Source organism: Anser anser (genome assembly GCF_964211835.1).
Source record: "Anser anser genome assembly, chromosome: Z".
NCBI classification, from domain to species: Eukaryota; Metazoa; Chordata; class Aves; order Anseriformes; family Anatidae; genus Anser; species Anser anser.
Window position 1 is genome coordinate 49,518,129 of NC_139723.1, and position 18,831 is coordinate 49,536,959.

At 35.3% G+C, this 18,831-nt stretch overlaps 1 long non-coding RNA gene across 1 annotated transcript; it reads right to left on the bottom strand.

The window, feature by feature from the left end:
* Window positions 1-1,011: 1,011 nt before the first annotated feature.
* LOC310889514 lies at window positions 1,012-9,219 on the bottom strand. Its single transcript, XR_014576596.1, has 3 exons — window positions 8,486-9,219; window positions 2,580-2,659; window positions 1,012-2,064 (listed from the first exon to the last, which is right to left on the bottom strand). It is a non-coding gene; the product is annotated as an uncharacterized lncRNA (long non-coding RNA).
* Between the last annotated feature and the right edge of the window lie 9,612 nt (window positions 9,220-18,831).

An 18,831-nucleotide genomic window follows, 5' to 3' on the forward strand; every position in this document is an offset into this window, starting at 1 on the left:
GGAAGGAAGGAAGGAAGGAAGGAAGGAAGGAAGGAAGGAAGGAAGGAAGGAAGGAAGGAAGGAAGGAAGGAAGGAAGGAAGGAAGGAAGGAGAAACACACACACACACCCCGCTTGTGAAAATGAAGAGTTGCTCAACAGTATTTCAGAACTTAGGAATTCTCTAATTCTGTTATTTGTGTGGATTGGTACTTACAGACATGTTATGCATTTTAAGTTACCAGAAATACCACCCATCAATGAGTGTGTGTTTTTTTTTCTTGGCTTTTGGTATTTTAAGTATTATTTCTGAGGAGAAAGATAAACCAAATGGTTGCAAAAGGCTTAAGTCATAAGGCTGATCTTTTACCTAGTGCCTTATTATGCCTGCTCTAGTAGTCCTAATGGATTGTCAGGACTAGTGCTGTCTTTGAATTTTGTGTAGCAGTACAAGCTTTTATGCCATGTTGTTATAACAGGTATCTAAAAGGCAGGGAAAACATTGACATTATTCTGCACTGATAGAGCTGATGAAAATTTGTTAAGACCTAAAGTATTCAAATGTCAAAAGATGAGTTTCAGACTTAGTCAAGAACTAAAGTTAAAAAGTCAATTGTCATCAATTGTCATCTCACTGACATGTGGAATTATATCAGACTGAAAGCAATGATAGAGGGATTCCCATTTAATACAATGAAAGTGAGAAGAGTTTTTTTTGATCTACTGGCTAATTAACACTGACAGAGGAGCAGAAGCCTTAAAGTTAATAAATATTTCTCTCTCTCTCTCTCTCTCTCTCTCTCTCTCAGCACACTGGAAATCAGTGCAATACCCCTACTTGCAGAGAAATGCCCCTACTTGAGAGAAAGTTGAGTGAAAATCCATGTTTGTTTTTCACTTTACTTTATGGCCATCCAGGCAATACAGACATAGTTCTGGCCTTGCCCATCATGTAACCTGCCTTGACCACTAGGACTGACAGATGGAAGTCTGGAAAATATTGAAGCACTGTGCTAGAAAGAGGGGATTGAAGGGGGAAAGGACATAAATCTGTAGGAAAACTGGCACACGTCTACAGGAAAACTATTTTCGCTAATGACTTTGATTATAGACATAGCTATTACACTACATTACTCTATTAATGTAGTCATTTCCACATAGCAATACATTCTTAAGCACACAAAGTTTACTGTAAGGAAAACAAGTTTAAATGATAACAAAAGTAAGATGAAACATCTTGATTTTACAGTTCCTAAGGTTGAGGGGAAGGAGGAATAAAGAAGGATAAAACAGGGATGTTGAGATAGTTCTGTTAATAGCACATATAACTAATCAGGAGTACTTTCTTTTGCTAAATATTTATTTGTTTGTTTATTTATTCATTCATTTATTTATTGTACTTCTGACTGGTATGGTTGTATCTTAAAATTGGCAACGCACCTACATGCCCAAATACATATATGCTTATGTGGTATAAATATCTGAAGGTCATATCTGAATATTTATGTTAAACTTGCTCTGCTGAAGGTAATATGATTGATCATTTTTATCTCTGAAGGATGTGTATCTCCCCTTCCCCTTCCTTCAAAAAAAAAAAAATTATATATATATATATGTAAAATAACATTAAGAAGCCCAGTACTTACAAACAAGAAAATGTATACTCAATCACATGACAATGTACACTTAAAGACATAAAAAAATGTTACATTTATCACATTCAGAGAAATGTGTATTTGAGCTTAATGCTCCAGCTCACATTTCTTGGTTTTAAAGTTTTGTTTTTGTTATCTTGAAAAATAATATTTTTCTTACTGAAAGAGAACTTTTATACATATTATAACAATTAACATCTTTATCAATTGGCAGTACAACTCATTACTAATGTACTTATTATTGCTTTTTCATGAGAGTAATGGCACATCCTTAACATAATAAGAGAAATATTGAGCACCATTCTGTTAAAATTATGTCTGTGTGATTACATTTAATACTGATCACTATATGATATAGATGTGACTGATCTCATCTTCATGTTGCATTTCCAGAAGAAATTTATGATAGGTTTCTAGTTCCTTAGATTGTTCTGGAAAAAAAAAAAAAAAAAAAAGAAACAGAATATATGTGAGATTTGTGTTTATAATAAGACATTACAATATGCAGGTACAAAGCGATGCAAGTATGATTTCATTTCAGATTTAGTTCAAAGACTTCCAGAAAGACAATTATGTCACGAAGACTATATTATGCCTTGCTGCAGTGCTTCGCATAACCTAGAATATCTTGTAGAGAGCTCCTATCACTACGGGTAACTCCAGCAATTCTAAGTAAAAGAAAATAAAACACTGTGTAAGTGGTATTTATTTTATTTAGAATGATCTCCTCCAACTGTGGGATTCTTCATCAAGAGTAATATTCTTTAACTTCTTTGAATTCAGACATACATCTTGATTTGAAATCATCTATGAATAATGAAAATATTAAGTGAAAAGAAAGCAAGAAAATCCCAGCAACTAAAACTAGCAAACTATTGTGGAATATCGTGTCATGAATGTGAATGTGCAAAAAACTGCAGAAAGTCAGAGGAACCCAATTACTTACAGTCTAGAATGAGAAAATATCTTGCAGAAGATGTGTAATCCAATAGAGGTGAATACAATTGCCCAAAAAGAGAATTACTCCTGCAAATAAAGATTAGGAAATGGATAACAGCACCAACAAGTATTTTTTTACATATGGGTAATAGTGCAATATTCATATAAATCAATAGCATATATTAGTTTGAAGATGCACATATATTTAAATATATATATATAATTGTGGAGAGTAGACAGTAACAACGGGTTCTTCATAGGTCTGTACTGTTAGGCTTATAGATAGACCATTTGACAGGCAGACAATAAGTAAATAAATAAATGAAATAAATAGCTAAATGAAATATCATCACTTAAATGAAAACTGGTAGAAAAACAGACACAAAATAAGGTGTGAATTGAATTTGAAATAGCACTTAAATAAGTGCTAAATTTCAGGTCTTCATATAGTCCCCTGATTTGAACTTTCATGAAAAAAAAAAAAAAAATGTTTTCTTCACTCTAAAATCATATAACCTGCAATTACAAATCACCTTCCACGGAATATATTTTTTTTTCAGATACTTTACATACAAGCTTAAGAATTTTCTGTAAATATTCAAAAGGTTTGAAATATCCTTTTTCATTCTTCAGCATACAAATATATATATATATATTCACAAAATGTAAGGAAAACACTTCGAATTTTGACTAATGGCCATAATGGCTGATTTTGGTATTCAGAGAGAGAGAGTTGTAAAGAATGAAGGTATTTTATGGTTTAGCAGTAAAAGAGAATACACCAAAATGTTTCCCAACATTGTATCTGTGAAGCAAGATCAAGCAGAAAATAAGTAATAAAAGACAGTGATAAAGATTTAAATAATATAGTATGAAGCAGACTGCAAATATCTTTGTGACGATATTGTTGTTATGACTGTGAGTTGGTAAGCATCAAGGTTCGAATTTCCCTAAGTTTCACTGTGGTCAGAAATGTTTCTTCATTTAGATCTGAAATACAGCTTCTTGTGTCTAAAACTCAAGCAACTAAATTTGCAGTGAAGTTCAAGGAATTCAAAGAGCAGGATTGATGTTCCTGAAATCCCCAGTTACAAACCCAACTGCTTTCAGGGTTCTGCCACTTAAAAAACCATGAAGACTGTGAATGTTTTTGTGCTCTGAGAGGGTAGACATCACCCTCACAATATTGACATCACGCTCCCATTGGCTGGGTGTACTCTTTGTCTCTAATAACATAAATTTAGATGGGTTACTTTAAACCGAGCCTGAAACTGGAAGACTTCATCCTGAAGTGGGTTAGGATTAAGAAATGGAGGCATCTTCTTGACTCATTCCAGCTGGAAATACATCTGCTACAATTAGTATTTGTAAGTTTGCAGGGCACTGCAAAGCAGCAGTCTTTCCTCTTTTCCATCCTCTGTATTTCAACCACTAGCAAGTCCATGGTGGGAATGATCAAACCAAATGAAAATCAGCTCCATTGGAATCCCATTTGTAAATAAGAGTTCATCTTCATTTTGTTTTAGTAAGGCAAGAATTTTCATACTGCTATTACAGTATGAAACAAAACACAGAGAATTGAGATTAAATACAAGTGAATGTAGAATACATGAAATTAATGAAATTAAATGAAATTAAATATTTTATTTGTAATTAATTATGGTGATGTTTAGTTTTGATTTATAGTACTTCAATAATGTTAGAGGAACTAAGTTAGAAACAGGCACAGCTAGGCAACTATATTTTATTTGAACTTGCAGTTCAAAGTTTGAAGATGGGTTGAGGAAGAAGATGCATGATTTGAACAAATTTTGGTGTATTTGTCTTGTGGTTTAACCCGGCTGGCAGCTAAAAACCACACAGCCGTTCGCTCACCCTCCCCCCTCCCTCTCTGGGATGGGGGAGAAAAACGGGAAAGTGAAGCCTGTGAGTTGAGATAAAGACAGTTTATTAAGACAGGAATATAATAATAACAATAATAATAATAGTGATAATGATAATAGTATCAATAATAATAATGTGTAAGAAACAAGTGATGCACAATGCAATTGCTCACCACCCGCTGACCAATGCCCAGCCTATCCCCGAGCAGCTGGCGCCCCACCCCGGCCAGCCACCTCTATATATTGTTTAGCATGACGTCAGATGGTATGGAATACCCCTTTGGCCAGTTTGGGTCAGCTGTCCTGGGTCTGTCCCCTCCCAGCTCCTGCTGCACCCCCAGCCTGCTCGCTGGCAGGACAGAGCAAGAAGCCGAAAAGTCCTTGGCCTGGTGTAAACACTGCTCTGCAACAATTAAAACATCAGCATGTTATCAGCGCTCTTCTCATCCTAATCCAAAACATAGCACCCTACCAGCTACTATGAGGAAAAATTAACTTTGTCCTAACTGGAACCAGGACAATTTGCCACAATATTTCTACTCCTTAGTTTCTATATTGTTTCAGTGGAAATATATTTATTTATTGTAACATGGAATTTAAAACTTTTAGTTTTCTTAGCATGTGTTGTACTTTTTTTTCTTTTTTAATTTGGTAAGTCTTTTTTTTTTTCACTGAGTAATGTGAACTATCATAAATTGTGTTGGAATATTGTTCACTGTTTATATGTCAAATCTCTCTGTTATTTTATATGCAGTGTATATTGATTTCCCAGCTGATACATTTTCTTTGTGATCTGAAGATACTACTTCATTAAGATCCTTGATGAAAGGTCTGAACACTATTCCAGCTCTTAAAAGTACAGGTAACTCGTGTTTTGTGCAGCACTGTCATTTTTTTGTTTGTTTGTTTGTTTGTTTGTTTGTTTTTGACTAAAGTGTCTGATTCTGTAACTGTACCAGAGGTAAGGATTATTGGTTCTGTCCTTGTACCTTAAGTGAAAGCTCTTCTATGACTTCAGAGTAACATGGATCTCAAAGAGATGTGTTCCTAGAATGATTCCTACCTACTTTTTGTAGAGAGACCCCAGAAATTCTCTGAAAGAATATAAAATCCTAGTGGTAGGTCCTTAACTCCATTGAAATGCTCAGTCTTAGTACACAGGTCTGCCAAGCAAACAGTTTATGTGACTACAAAGTATTCTCAGGGAGATTAAACAAAATGTCATTTTATGACAAAGATTCTGTTTATTTTGACCACTATTAGTTTCACATTAATAATGTTTACTCTTCTCATTCAGTGTAAGGATTTCACTGCATTATCACAGAGTCAGCTTAAGTAGACTGGAGAGAGACAAGAAACAATCTAGCAAGAGTATGTGTGTAAAATAATAATGAACTTTTTTAACGCACATGCACACACAGACACAAACATAACAACATAGTCTTAGCTTGAGAACATGGTCAATACAGAGCAGATTGGCTGCTTTTTCTAAAGCTACTTACTTTGACACCTGAAAGAGGAATTTTGCAAGCAATGCAAAAAATGTTATCACCAGACAAGTGGATGTGTAATACACTTTTTATGAAATACAGATAGAAATAGACAGATGAAGTTCCTGACTCAATGTGATACACAAGACACACATTCCTACAGGAATACAATTGACATTTTCAGTCAATTCAAGACTGGAAATACCCCAAGGACTATTAAATAATAAATAAAATATCACCAACAATGATGAGTTATTCATGATGCTCTTTGCTGCCATAATCTCAAAGAGTCTCTTCTGAAAAGATACCACATATTGGAAGTTGAAAATTTTTCATATTTTTAGCACTCCTAGCCTATATGCTGCTAAAAGCTCCATTACAGCTTTATCTCTGTTATAGTAGTACTTATTTTTCACTAAAGAATGCATGATAGAAGGAAATGTTTATTTGTTTGTTTCCAAAGGACATTCAAAACAATATTTCAGTATCAATAGGAGATGAATCATTTTTGTCTATTTCTATCATTTAGGACTACTGTTCACTCATATTTGGCTTTTTACATTTAATAATGCAGATTAGTCAATCCATTATTTAATAGCTGATGAAACATAATGTTCAAACAAGAACTTTCCAAGAGGAATTTTTTTCTGTTGTTAAATAAGCAGAGCTAACAAACTCTAAAAGTTTGTAGCTTGGACTTCATGCCAAGGAAAGTAAAAAGACCAGAATGTGTTTGGGAAGAATATACAGTGTGACTACTAATTTCAGAACTTTCTGAATTTATAGCACTTCAAAAGAAACTTCAGCCCACATTTTTATTACTATTAATAATAGATAATAATGATAATTTGAAGTTAGGGAAGGGAGTGGACACATACATTTACAAAATATGACAGGTGTAAACCCCTATTCTTTCACGCAGACATAATGATTTAAATCTAGTTTCTGCATGGAAGTGAAGTTCAACTTTACAGATACGTTTAGAGAATTGATCCCATTGTCAGCTGATAATAAGACCAGAGTTAGAACCCAGGAGCAGAGATCAGCAAGAAGTTTGCACAGTTTTTCTTATGTTAGATCAATCACTATTCCTTTCCTTTCCTTTCCTTTCCTTTCCTTTCCTTTCCTTTCCTTTCCTTTCCTTTCCTTTCCTTTCCTTTCCTTTCCTTTCCTTTCCTTTCCTTTCCTTTCCTTTCCTTTCCTTTCCTTTCCTTTCCTTTCCTTTCCTTTCCTTTCCTTTCCTTTCCTTTCCTTTCCTTTCCTTTCCTTTCCTTTCCTTTCCTTTCCTTTCCTTTCCTTTCCTTTCCTTTCCTTTCCTTTCCTTTCCTTTCCTTTCCTTTCCTTTCCTTTTTCTGCTTTTCTGCTTTTGCTTTTGCTTTTTTGCTTTTGCTTTTTTGCTTTTGCTTTTGCTTCTTTTGCTTTTTCTTTCATTTAACCTGACTTTTTCACTTGCATACCAAGTCTATAGTAGGAAATGGTTAGAGGTAGGGAGAATGGAATCATCTCCTGTTGCATCTTCCTTTGCCTCTGGCTACAGTTCTGATCTGTCTGTATTCACACATTATTAATGATTTCTATCTGAATCTATTTCTGTAGCACCCAAAATGGCTTAGATATTGTATGAACATAAAAGGGCACAGTTCTCACCCTAATTATCAAAAAAATAATCATCATCATCACTGTCTGATTCATGATAGAGTCATCACAAAACATCGTCTGCAGTGACCAAGCAACTATTCCGGTTATATACACAGAATTTTTGAAATGTGTCTTTGAATATTGTGTTGTGCAATGCCTTTTGTAATGTAGAAATGCTGATAAAGTTAGTATTTTTGAAATTATCAAAATTATCAAAATTGAAAAGGTCATTTCAATTTTTCTTTTAAACTATAGAAAATTCTCTGGTTTTGTAAGTGTGTATTCCCTGGGACAATTTGGAACAAATGGTTATGAAGAAAACATATGGTGGTGTGTTTTTTTTTTTCATTAAAGAAGAAAAATCATTTATGAGTAGTTATTAAAATAACATGTTATGAATCTCTGAAATCAAAGTGGCTTTTCCTTTACTGTAGTCAGAAAAAAAAAAAAAGGTAAAATAAAAATTTTTAAAAATAATAATTAAACCCTGAAAAGATGCCTTCTTACTTCTTTTACCATTAGGTCCTCATTTTTCTCACTACTTTTAAAGTTCTCTATTTCACACACACAATTCATCAATTAAGATCTCAAATCAATTACTTAAATCCATTGCTGTTATAATTTACATTTACAATCAAAATTTCCTTCTTTTTCTCAGAGGTGACTTTTTTCTACTTTTTTTTTGTTTGTTTTTGAATTTCAGATTTCAGGGCAGTAGATAAAGCAGGCGTGAGTGTAGCTCACATACTTCAGTGACAAAAGACAACTGGCTTTGCATGTGTAACTTCACCACATACATGTGCTGTTATCAGTCAGGACATCTTATTTTGCCTCAAGGTAAACTCTGCCTGTTCTTGCATCAAGACGAACAAATATAGTGACTGAAGCAATTTCTCTTTTACCTAGGAGTAGACATGTCAGATGCAAAGGGCTCATCCTTTCCGTGGTATCTGCATTGGAAGGTCTTCCTTGCATGCTGTGGCAAATAAGTTGGGGTTCTGAAAGGTCAGGAAGAGAACAATGAATCTCGTGGGATGCTGCCTCAATTCTCCAGAGCCTGTGTCCCTTGTTAAATGTGTTCATGAGCATGTGAGGTCATTGCAACTAATGCCCTGCTGAATCTCTTATACATTCTAATGCAGTACTAATTGGATGTCTAATAAAAATAGTGAGGTTTGAAGCTACAGCTGGGAGTCCAGATTCTTGTAATGAAGAACAGTCAGGGAGGAAATATACATGAATATATCAGCTGAGACCACAGAATCATAGAATCATAGAATCATTAATGTCGGAAAAGACCTCAAAGGTCACCTAGTCCAGCCGTCCACTTACCACTGATATTGCCCACAAAACCATGTCCCTGAGTAACACATCTACCCTATTCTTAACCACCTCCAGTGATGGTGACTCCACCACTTCCCTGGGCATCCTGTTCCAATGCCTAAACGCTCTTTCTGGGATTTTTTTTTCCTAATTTCCAACCTGAACATCTCCCAGTGCAACTTGAGGCCAATCTCTCTTTCTACCTGGGAGGCCAACCTCCATGTGGCCACAACCTCCTTTCAGGTCATTGTAGAGAGCCATAAAGTCTTCCCTGAGCCTCCTCTTCTCCAGACTAAACAACCCTAGTTCCCTCAGCCACTTCTCATAGGACTTGTGTTCCAGGCCCTTCACCGGCTCCATCGTGCTTCTCTGGACATGCTCCAGGGCCTCAATGTCTTTCTTGTGGTGAGGGTCCCCAAACTGAACACAGTACTCAAGCAGTAACTTATATGGGCAAAAATTGCATACAACCCTTTAAAAATAGTTTTATTTCTTCAGGAGCTTTAATAAATTATGTCATAATAATCTACAGTGATGTAAAAAATACTACAGAATACTCCACGCCATGGTACAAGAAAATAATGTCAAGACAAAGCGTAACAAATCTACTGCTGATGTGGTCTAGTTATAGAAAATTGAACTGGGCATATAATTTGAATACTGTCCCTGAATTAAGTCTTCATGGAAAAAGTTTTAACATTTGTCTTTTGGTGTTCTTAGCAACTGAGTTGTTATTGTTAGGCATAAGAAATATACTACAGCTCATATCAAAGCATTGTTTTACTAGGTTTAGCTGGGACAGAGATATTCTTCTTAATCAACTTGCATAGTGCTGTTTTAGTCTGGTGACTAAAGCAGTCTTGATAACACACCAATGTTTATTCATAGCTCAGTGGGTCCATGACAAATCAAGACTCCTAAGAAGAGATGCTACATAATGTTCAAGTGGTGGACTTGACCATCAATCAAGCCAAGTGGGTAAAGTCTCTTTGGCACGGAGGATGATGACTGAGATATCAGTATGGGGAGGCTTGACAGACTACCTACATTTCACTACCACAAACATGCCAAGGCAAAATCATTTGCTCACAATAGTGAAAGTGAATACTGCATGGACTACCTGTGATTCATACCACTGTCTAAAACATCATCTTGGGCCTTGAAAAACAAGTTTTGTGGCAACATGACACCCCAAAATAATTGAGTCAGACAATGGAACTCATTTCAGAAATAATCTCATAGACATCTGAGGCAAGGAACATGGTCTTGATTATGTGTGTCACTGCACTCATCACACAACAGTATCTGGGAAGACTGAAGATACAATGGACTGTTAAAAAATATACAGATAGCAATATGTTCTGGGATATTAAAGCATTGGAATGCAAATTCAGCAGAAGTTATTTGGCTAGTTAACATTAGAGAATCTGCTAACTGACCTGGACCTGCCCAGACAAAAGCCTTACATACTGTGGAAGAAAATGAAGTCCCTATAGCATGCATAAGCAACTGTTGAGGAAAATCAATGTGTTTACACCTTCTTTGGGAAAAGTCAAACTGGTCATGATTGCTTTTGTTCTAGAAACTGTCACTTGCTGGATAAAATGGATGGGGAAATCCAATGTCTACCTCAAGGAGATTTAACCTTGGCTGAAAATAACCCATGATTTGAGTTGTAAGATGCTATTGTGTTTTATATTTGTGACCAAAACAGTGTTGTAACTCACCAATGTTTTGGCCGTTGCTGAACAAAACAGCACAGGTGTTGCTTGCACAACACCAGGGCCATCTCTGTTTCTCATTCTGTCCCTACCTGCAATTAGGCAGGGCATGGGCAAAAACCTGGGAGGAGGGTCTGACAGGACACCTGAACTAAAGTGAACAAAGACATATTCCATATCATATAAAGTCATACTCAGTGAAAAAGATTGACAGGGTGTCCGAAAGTTGCCTTTGCTTGAGGACCAGTTGCTGAGTATTGGTCTGCTGGTGGTGATTGCTTTTGCATCATTTGGGTACTTTTTTTTCTTTTTCTTTTCTTCATGTATTAAACTGTCTTTATCCCATTTAACAAGTTTCCTTGATTTTGCCTGATTCTCTCCACCATCCTACTGGGTGTGGAGTGAGTGAACACTTGTGTGAGGCTTAGCTGCCTACCTGGGATAACCCATCACATTTGTCAACTACAAATGAAGTATTAGTACACTTAGGATGTTATTTAGGGATGTTTTGAGTAATGTGATTTTCAAATCATTCTCTTTCCCTCTATCCCAATAACTAAACATTTTACATACAGTAAAAGTAGCAAAGTTTGTGTCCTAAACATGTTTTTTTGTATGGCTGCAAAGCTAATGTGTAGAGAGACTTCAGTAGCAGTGGTGGCTATATCCTCCCTTTCCTGTGAACTGACTTTTCATTTATTTTGCATATGCAGGAATAATTCAAGTTCAGTTAATAATAATAATAATAATAATTGGGAAGAAAAAAAAAAAAGGTAATGGTTTGGTACTCATCCAAAAACTCCATTATTTATAAAGGTTTATCTGAAAGGAAATGATTCAAAAGTAGAACTCTGTAGTGAAGACATTGTCTCTAATGGCTGAAATAGTGCCACAAATGCAGTAAAAGAATAATATGTAGCTTGAAATCTTATGATGACCCAGACAACTATCAAATTAATAAATTATTAAAATAAACTCATTGAATCCCCCTGTGAAGACCAGTCTGCATGCATGTATGCATATGCACACACACATTTATATATACATATGAAATTAGAGTTGAAAAGTTTTCAGTAAATTTTTTTGACAAAATAATAAAGTTCTTCCCCTGCAGACTTAAATAACAGAACAGAAAGGTTATCTCTCCAAGACACTTATCTGGTGGATTTCATATATAACAGGTACAAAAATTAATTTTTATAGACAACCCAGTGCAGAGAATCTGTTTAAATATGTTTGCTGCCAGCTAAGCATGGAAAACCTGGAAGATAAAATTATTCACTTTTTTGTGAAGGAGATGAGCAATTTGACATCACTGACATACTGAAATTATGAGTTCCCTCATAATTTAATATTTGTTTTGTGTTTTAACTATAAGGCTGGTACTTATTGTACTATACACACATCAATGATATGAGGTCTTTGAAAAATAGGTGGGAAAGTCCTAGTAAAAGTCTAGAGGTTAATGCCTGAAAACCTTCAACAACTATAAGATACAAAGAGAAGAAAGAACCTGAAGTAGTTCACTTACCAGCTTTACATGGTGCTTAGGGACATGGTTTAGTGGGTAATATTGGTGGTAGAGGGATGGTAGAGAGTGGTAGGGGGTTGGACCAGACGATCTTGGAGGTCTTTTCCAACCTTTATGATGCTATGATTCTATGCTTTAGAAGAACCTTGATGGAAAATAACCATTCTATGGTTCTATGAAAAATGGTTGAGCAAATACCAGTGAGGGGTCTGACTATTTACAAGTATCTGGAGCTATGAGGGAAGACCATTCCTACCTCCAGAATAGAAATAATAGAAAAGAAAGAAATATGTTATTGAAAAAAAAAGAGGTTGTAGTCGGAAAACTAGAAAGGAAAAAGCAGTCCTGAATTTGAATCAACATGAGCATGTCAGAGGAACTTAAGCATCTAAGCTTAATGATGGCTAAGCATCTAAGCCCCATCTCTTGGTTTCCACCATCAGCTACAGAAATAAGTGGACAGGTAGAATAACTAAGTATTCAGTTGGATTTACTCCTTTTTCCCATCTCCAGCTAACCCAGATGTGTCCCTAGTAGCAGGAGAAGGTACAGTGAGGAATGACCTTTCCTCTCTATTATTAATGTTTTTTGAGGAACACATGCCTGGAACACCAAGGGAGAAGTATTTCCAGTTAATGGGAGCTGTGATCCATCTGTCAGCATCCCCCACTATAGAACAGCTGTCATGTGACCAAATATGATGCCTAATTTTGTTACCAGACTTCTGGAAGGTGATTAAATGTGAGAGGAAAAGGCTCTGAGATATTGAAAGTGAATGTTTTTTAATGCAACACCAGAATATAAGAAAAACAGCAATGACCTAACAAGGTATCTAGTATCTAGTAACAAAATGGAAAAGTAGGTTTGTCTGACACCACTTTGTTTCCCCAAATAGTCTCCCATTTGCGTATTAGGGTTCAATATTTTAATTTGATTTCTCATTGCTGTAAAAATCTAAACATTGTCATTCCACTGCATGTGAAAACTAGATTAAGAAGTTACCTATACTGTCTCAGGTCAAGAAAATTTAGATAGAAGATTGAAAATCCTGACATTAGACTAAATAATCAATATTGTCTTTAACTGTAGGTTTAAACCAGATTTTTCATCTTATTTCATTGTGAATTCACATGGTCGATAAGAGTCTATAAGCTTCTGGAACTGAAAGATAAAAAGCTCTGATTAACTAGCTCTTCCAAAACCAAAACAACATAGAAAATATGCTCTAGCCAGTCAAGACAGTGTATCTCTGATTATTTAATTGTGATGAATAATGAGAGGGAGACTGTTTGGGTATTCATTCTGTTCTACCTTTAGTGGAGTGTTATTTTTTTTTCCCCAAGAGCCTTTGAAAGAGCTTAAGCTTTAAATCACCATTTTTCTCTGATGAAAAGACTTTATGCCTTCCTCACTGACCTCTGTATTCACTATACAATACATTTATACTTGCTTAGGAGCTTTGATTCAGGATGAACAAAGTAAAGGGGTATCTTACTCTTAATTGACTTAGGTGTGATATTTCCAGCCCATTCATCTAAAAAAAAAAAGTGGAGAAAAAGGCATTGTTTAGAATGAAAGATACATATTATAACCCCTCACTTAAGTATTGCTCACTTCTACAGCTGTTTTCTCTTCTCTCTCCTCTTAACTTTGCACATATCTTTCATTTTGCCTTTTCTTCTCCTCCTATTTTTTTTTTTTAACTCTTTTGTTAGCATGGTGTCTCTTCAATTTATATGTAATTTATTTTAATGTGCTGAAAACATACTGCAGTAGAATACTTGTGCAATACAATAAAATATGTATTGTTCAAATGCAGTCTACTTGTATACAGGATATCAGATAAGTTCTCAAATAGTTTTTGGTGTTATGGGAGTACTTACAAAAAAAAAATCATGTGACTTTGAAAGCTTTTTTCTGTCTAGCATACATTTCATTTAACATTATCAAAATCACTGGCTTATTTCATATTTATTCAGGTCTATGTGAGAACTGCATGTGCCAATATTTTCATTTAATTAAGATTTTGCATGTGAAACCAAAATGGACTACATTTCCTTCCTGCTGTATTTCAGTCTACTCTGTGACAATACAATACACTAGCAATAAATCTAACATACTCTGTATGGAATACAGAAGTCTTAGACAAGAACCAGCCAGAAACAGACATCACTCTGTTGGTCTTCAGTGAAATCAGAGCCTGGATTTGGAATGTAGCTTATGGAGGAGAAAAAGAAAAAAAAAAAAAAAAAAAAAGGAATCACACTCATTTCGGAATAATACAACTCCATAACCCCATTTTGGACTCATTCTTCACTTGTTAACTACATTTATAAGTTATGTATCCAAAATGAGTCTTTCAGAGTTACACTAATACAACTCAGTAGGCAATACGTGGAAGAGATTTTAACAGCACCCTTAGTGATATGAGACAATTAGCTACACAGGCCTATCCACAGGCTTATTGACAACAATCAAAGTAATATTTTAAAGTAGTTCTTCATTTAAAAAGATTAATTGTAAGAATCTGCATTCAGATTTTGGGTAATAATACTCTCAAAAATTGTCACTGTTTCATATTCTATAAAATTATTTCTAATATCTGTGTATTCAGAATGTTGAAGTTCAGTTATTAAAGGTACTGCTCTTCATAGCTGATTCAGAAGTCAAGTTTAAAAACCATGGTCAGTTCCCAGGTCTTGCTATCTGTCACACAAATAAAGATAAGAACATCAGCAAAGCAGTTCTGGGGTAGACTGATTTGACATTTCTGGTTTTCCTTACTGACTTTGGAGATATCAGTGTATTCACCACTGTAACTCACATCAGAATGCTTTGCAATGGATGTGCATGTCCTGTCATTTTTGTCATCACTGTTCTCAAAATAGCGTTCAAATGATTGCTGAATATGTTGTTAATCATCTGCTTTGAGCATTCATTTGCCACAACATTAAACATCAGAGAGATTTAAGGATGTGTTTAACTGTCAGTTGTGCTGATCCAAATCCAGAATCATTCCTGGGAAGTGTGTAAAATTAACCCAAAAGTACATATGCATGTGTCAGACAAACATTTCACTTGATTTTGTTAAACGCCATCTCTACCAGGTTCGATTTTTTCAGGCTAGACCTTTAAAACTGAATTTCAGTAGTGTATAAGAATATTCAGCATTAGGATAGCATAGCTTCATCACCCTCTGGTAGTCAGGAATGCTTCCAAAACTCAAAAACATACAGTGATCTCAAGTTGACACAAGGGTCTGTTCAGGGAATATATGGTCTTCATTACCTAGATAATATCTGAACTTCCTCTAACTTACACCTGCTCTGAATCAGTCCCATTTTCCTCTCCAACATGATTCAAAAGATTCAACATTTATGAACAAAAGAAGAATATTTTAGGGTTGTTCTAAGATGTAAAATTAAATTTAGCTCCAATGTATAAAGCATAATATAGCCTTAGCTATCTCCTGCTTCATCTTTTCTCGTTGGTGTTGAAAACATGACAAAAAAATTACTTTGGTTATGTGAAAGGCCATAGATCTACAGAAAGGTTAATAGATTTCAGAATTTTCTTCCTCTCTTCTTTAGATGATTTCTAGAGTTGTTTCAAGATCCATCTTTGAGTAGGTATATAGGCCTCAATATGATGCACGTCTTGAGAAAGAACCTGCTGATGAAGCTAATTTTGCTTTTTGCTATCTTCTTATAGAACCATAGAATTATAGAATAGAATAACCCACATTGGAGGTATCATCAAATCTGACTCCTGGCACCACACAGGATCACTCAAAAATCAAATCATATGTCTCAGAACATTGTCCAAATGCTTCTTCAATTCCATCATGCTCAGTGGCTTGACCAATGCCCTGGGGAGCATGTTCTAGTGCCTGACCACCTTCTTGGTGAAGAACCTTTTCCTAACACACAGCCTGACCCTCCCCTGTCCCAGCTCCATGCTGTTCCCTCAGGTCCTGTTGCTGTGCCTAGAGAGCAGAGCTCAGTGCCTGCCCCTCCGCTCCCCTCGTGAGGGAGCTGTAGGCCGCCATGAGGCCTCCCCTCATCCTCCTCTTCTCTGGGGTGAGCAAACCAAGTGACTTCAGCTGCTCTTCATATGTCTTTCCCTCCAGGCCCTTCAGCATCTTTGTTGTGCTCCTTTAGACACTCTGTACTAGTTTTATATTCTTCTTCTATTGTGGCACCCAGCACTGTACACAATGCTCAAAAACTTACACTGTACACGCTATTCTTGATGAACAGTGTTATGGTGGCTGATATCTTGTTTTTCACGCCCTTTATCACAAGGTTGTTTTATCTATGGGAAATAAGATCAAGTGTCTTTGCAAGTTACTTAGGAACAATATGTCAAACTGCATTTATTCAGGCTATTTCAAAAATCTCCATCTATGGAAAAATAGTAAGTAAGACCTGCAGAAGATGCCACTACTGAGAATTAGGGAATGGAAAAAAGACGAGTCTTTAAAATACTATTTTTCTTCTGTCACACAGAAAACTGAAATTATAACAAACTCCTTGGAATAATGTTAAAAAGGATCAAAATAAATAAATAAATAAACACTGATAAAAATCTCCTGATTGAGTTACTAATGTTCTTTTCATAAGTATATCATCTTTTACACTGAATTGGTAACCTAGAATGATTTATTTTTAAAAGATTATCTAAAGTAGTAAAAATATAAGCCGAGTCTACTAGTAGAGCAAGGTTCTAGCTTTCAGTTAGAGAGTGGAACATTAAAAACCCACAAACTGATGTTCAAATTCACCAGCCATTGGCTACCAGCTGTATTTTAATATAAATTCTGATGTAATGTTAAGTATAGAGTACACTGCCTATTTGTCTGGAAAGAGAAGTAATGCTGACCAGTGTCTATGCTAACTGCTGTAAAAAAGTATACTGTTCCATAACGGGAGAACACAAGTGAAATTGCCAACAAAGGTGAAAATGAAATAGATTTATTTATTTATTTATTTCTCTGTCAATTAAGAACTTCTAGACTCAAAACCACGCTTATATTATAAGTATTCATGAATACATATTAGAATTCCATTCAGAGTAGGAAAACATTGTAACAGAAATCTAAAACCTACTTCAATACAAATTTTTCTATTATCATCGTCTGGTGCCAAATTTCACTATCTGAGTGAAATTTTTGTATATAAAGGTTTTCTGTTTGGTTAGTTTGTTGTTTTTTATTTGTTTGTTTGTTTGTTTGTTTTTGGATAAAAGTCCCATTAACTTTCATTGTGTAACATGAAAAATATTGCCATCCAAGTATGGGTGCATTTTTTGAGCTACAGTATGCTGAAAACGTAGCTGTTCTTAGTAACACTGCATTAAAACAAAGTCCAAAAGGTGTGGAGAAAATATTCTAATCATAAATATTCTATTTTCACTATTTTTCTATTCAGAAACACATAAAAATAAAACGAAGCACAAAATAAGACCAAAAAAAAAACAAAAAGACTTTTTCATCTGCTCTATGATAAAATCTAAAGTGTGACTATCTGCCCGCATATTCCTATGATGTGTGTGCCAAAGAGCATATAATGATTTTATTTAAAATGCATTTTCTGTGCATAATCTATACTTTTTACTTGTATATTTGGTGTATTTCAACACAAAAAAAGTCTTGCAAAGAAGATCCCATAAAATAACAGTGTAAAAGATACGTAAAAAAAAAAAAAAAGAGTTACAAGATTTCAGAGTAAATAAAAATGAGGAAAATTAAGGACTGGGAACAAAAGATTAAATTTTATTACTAATGAAACAAAATGCCTACATTGGAATCTCTTCAGAAGGCATTCTGAAAGACAGAAAGAAAGAAAAGAAAGAAAAGAAAGAAAAGAACGAAATAACAAAAGAATGAACAAAAGAACGAACGAACGAACGAACGAAACAAAGAACGAACAAACGAAACAAAGAAAGACAAAGAAAGAAAGAAAGAAAGAAAGGAAAGAAAGAAAACAGAAAGAAAGAGAAAGAAAGAAGAAAGGAAGAAAGAGAAAGAGAGAGAGAAAGAGGGAAAGAGAGAAAAAGAGAGAAAGAAAGAGAGAGAGAGAAAGAAAGAGAAAGAAAGAGAAAGAGAAAGAAAGGAGAGAAAGAGAGAGAGAGAGAGAGAGAGAAAGAAAGAAAGAAAGAAAGAAAGAAAGAAAGAAAGAAAGAAAGAAAGAAAGAAAGAAAGAAAGAAAGAAGGAAGAAGGAAGGAAGGAAGGAAGGAAGGAAGGAAGGAAGGAAGGAAGGAAGGAAGGAAGGAAGGAAGGAAGGAAGGAAGGAAGGAAGGAAGGAAGGAAGGAAGGAAGGAAGGAAGGAAGGAAGGAAGGAAGGAAGGAAGGAAGGAAGGAAGGAAGGAAAGAAGGAGGGAAGGAAGGAAGGAAGGAAGGAAGGAAGGAAGGAAGGAAGGAAGGGAGGGAGAGATGGAGGGAGGGAGGGAGGGTGGGAGGGTGGGAAGGAAGGAAGGAAGGAAGGAAGGAAGGAAGGAAGGAAGGAAGGAAGGAAGGAAGGAAGGAAGGAAGGAAGGAAGGAAGGAAGGATGGAAGGAAGGAAGGAAAAGAAAGAAAGAGAGAAAAAAGAGAGAAAGAGAAAGAGAGAAAGAAAGAGAGAAAGAGAGAGAGAAAGAAAGAGAGAAAAAGAAAGAAAGAAAGAAAGAAAGAAA